Source organism: Octodon degus, unplaced genomic scaffold, assembly GCF_000260255.1.
Source record: "Octodon degus isolate 3935 unplaced genomic scaffold, OctDeg1.0 scaffold00041, whole genome shotgun sequence".
Lineage (NCBI taxonomy): Eukaryota > Metazoa > Chordata > Mammalia > Rodentia > Octodontidae > Octodon > Octodon degus.
Window position 1 is genome coordinate 10,290,568 of NW_004524617.1, and position 3,812 is coordinate 10,294,379.

The window sequence follows — 3,812 nt, forward strand, 5'->3', positions numbered from 1 at the left end:
AAGCTTGTTCTAAGTAGGTGCTTTAGACCACTGAGCCATCTCTCCAGCCCCTCACTTAATTTTCAAAATCATAACTTTTTAGGAAGATGTTTTGTGCCTGATATATGTATTTTGCTTCTGTTCCAGTTGTTTTGGCATTCAAGAACACTAGGAATCTGCAGATTGAATTTTCACCATTTTATTTGCAAGTAACTGCTTCAACTTGTCCCTTCTTATTTCTATATTTGTGTTTTACTTCTGATTTATACACTTTTAAAATTTATTTCTTGCCATGAAGATGTAGCTCTTAATATCTCCTAGTCAGTTTTTTTTAACAGAAATTGAACTCAGCACCTTGTACTTGCCAGGCAAATACTTGTGCACCTGAGCTGTATCCCCACTCCAACACTTGCTTTTCCTATTATATTTTTCTCTAGATTATTTTATTTCATTAATCCATTTCAATTCTATGTTTATGTGTGTCCCATTTTATAACCAACTAATAACTGAATAGTGCATTTGAAACTTCCAGTTAGGAAGAGAAAATAAAAAGTATTATTTTAAGATAATATTGATAATGTCCAACTGAGTGAAATAGAGCATATAATGTAAATTATTACTTATAAACACTGATGAATTTATGAAATACTTTAATATTTCTGACATGAAAATTGACGATTAGTTTAGAACTAAATCTGATTTTATTGGGGTTTCTTATAGAATCCAAAGCCTGTATTCACTATAACATGTGAAATGTCTGAGAATCCACCACACAAAGAGCAGCACTGAGGAGAGTTGGCCATGTTTAGTAGTTTATTCACAGGAGATGTAAGTGATGCTTATATTTCAACCATAACCTATCAAATATAGAAGGTTTAAGATACCGATAGAGCCATCTGGCAGCTTTATGCACTTATTGGTAAAGAGCAGATTTTGCCCTCTGCTTTTAAATATAATAAGTTTAACATTTGTTTTGGGGAAAACATAAAAGAACAGAAGGTGCTGTTCACACTTCAGATTTAGAAAGTAACCAAAACTAAAAATAGACATGTGGCAAATAAAGCCTAGTATCCAGACCACAACTGCCTGACAGTGACAAGGAAGCAGACAGTTGGACTGTAAATAAGATGATTGGGAATAAAGCAAAATACATAGCACATGTTTTGCACAAATATATTTGTTGAGCATGCTTGAGGCTGCAAAATAAAAGAGAAAGGGAAAATTTTAATTATAAACAAAGTTTTACTTAGTGTTTTCCACATGAAGATTAGTAAACTCATATGAATCAGCAAAGGAAGCACTTCTGCAAAATGCCTCAGAGGAGAGGACATTATTTTTACTTAATATTTTAAAGTGCTTAAGATAAAAATTCATTCTTTATTTCACCTGTCTATATGGCTAAGATTTGTATGTTCAAATAGAAGTTTCATTGGCATATGAAATACCTAGCAAACACTACAATGAAGGTTAATTTATTTTTTTAATAATATAGCTAGAGAAATGGAATAGTACAAAACAGTTTAAAATCACTTTAAAAGTCAAAATAGAAGACCAAGCAAAAACAGCACGAAGTGCTATTGTTATCTTTTGTTTTTTTACTTTTTATTATAATTTTCTTTTATTTTGAAAGATACAAACAAGAGCAAGAAAAACAAAAGCAAAGACAGAAACAAGGTAACAAGTAATAATACATACTTTACAGATTTTCAAACAAGAATAGCTGATTAACAGTGATTGACATATTATCTATTTTTATTGACAAATCTGTTGCTCAGATTAACAGATACACAAGATGGGACATATGATTGAATATTACAACATGCTTTCAAGAAATCTTAAATTTTTATTCTTGATTCTCATTTCCTTTTATTACCTTTTTTTAAAAATTACTTTAAAGAGAGAGTAGTAATAATGAACATGACATTAGAAATAGTACACACTTAGAAGCCCAAGATGACAGGTATTTCAAGCATGGTTTTAGTATTACACATTGCTGTTCTCAGTGTAGTTGCTTAGTTAAGACATCAGCATATATAGTTAGTCAAGGTGAAATTCTACCCATTAACTGCTATTTTCAAAAAACTGATGGAAACTCTTAAGACTATTGCCTTATCAAAAAAAAATATATATGTATGATTTTGCCCCTACCTTTTTTCCTACCTTTTCTCCTTTCTTTCTCTTTGTTTTTTAATATTTAAGTTCAGAGAAAGAAATACAAGAGACAAATAAACACACGAAAAAATGCTCCATATCACTGGCCATTCAAGAAATGCAAATTAGGGACCAGGGAGATAGCTCTGTAGAATAAGCACTTGCCTGGCAAGCACAAGGTCTTGAGTTCAATCCCCAGTATTGAAAAAAAATCAAATTAAAATAACATTGAGGTACCATCTTAACCCAGAAAAAGTGACTATTATAAAGAAATCACTGAACAACAAATGTTGGAGAGGCTGTGCGGAAAAGGGAACCCTTCTCCACTGCTGGTGGGAATGTAGAATGGTGCAACCATTATGGAAATGAGTGTGGAGACTCCTCAAAAAACTAGGACTATGAATCCCATTCAATCCAGCTATCCCCCTACTGAGAATTTTCCTGGAGGAACAGAAAACATCATATCATAGTGATATATGTGTACCTATGTTTATAGCAGCACAATGTGTGATAGTCAAATCTTGGGGAGGCTGAACACAGGAGGATCACTGAGTCTGAGCTGTATACTGAGACCATGTACCAAATACATAAATGAAAATACTCTGCAACAATATTTTACATTTGTTTTGTATTTTAGTAAAGGGTCTACAGGATCTCACTATGTAGATCAGTCTCATAGTGATCTGTTCAGCCTCCCATGAGCTGTGATTACAGACACGTGCCACCACGCCTAGTCTCAATTGCTCTCTCAGTGTGCCTGAGGGGCGGGGCCAGCAGGACACTGTGATTCTAGCCCCTGGTCCCTGTGTCTGCCTAAGAAGGCACTTTAATCCACTGAGCTATTTGGCAGACCCTAATTTTTTACTTTATGTAATATACAATATGTAATCTCATTAGGGTTCCTGTGATTATTAGTGTAACAAAATGTCTAGAAAAGTATCTGACATAGAGTAAGTACTGCATTTCAGCTTGTTTAATCAATATATAATTTACATATCAATAGTAAATGGATGTACTTATAATAAAATTAAAGATTTTCTTGGAGTCAACTTTTCTATACATCTATATAAAGCAGTTAATTAAAAACTACAGAACAAGGTTGACCAGAGAACTCAGAGGATTAAAGTGCCTGCTTAGGGAGACCTAGGAGCAGGGGTTCAATCCCTGACCATGCCGGCCCCACCCCCAGGACACACTGAGAAGGCAATTGAGCCTGGGTGTGGTAGCACAAGACTGTAATCCCAGTGTTTGAGAGGCTGATAAACAGGAGGATAACTACAAGTCTGATCTGTGTAGTGAGACCCTGTAAACTCTGTACTGAATACATAAAAATAAAAACCCTCAGCACAGTACAAACTATAACTTTTAATAGTAATACACAATAATAATAATATTCATTTCAGTTTATTAGCACATACACGTGACATATTTTGATTATTTTCATCCCCATTAACAACTTTCCTTTACATTCCTGTTCTTGTTACTCATCTCCATCTCTACTTGCATGCCTTCTAGTTTTCTGTCATCTCTCCTCTGTTTTATTTATTAATTCTTTAAATTTTTCATGAAAGTGAAAACATGATATTGATTTTTCTGAGTCTTCTTTATTTCACTTAGCATAACAGTTTCTATGTCCATTTTCCAGAAATTGACAGATTCATTGTTTTGGTGTCTGGATATAT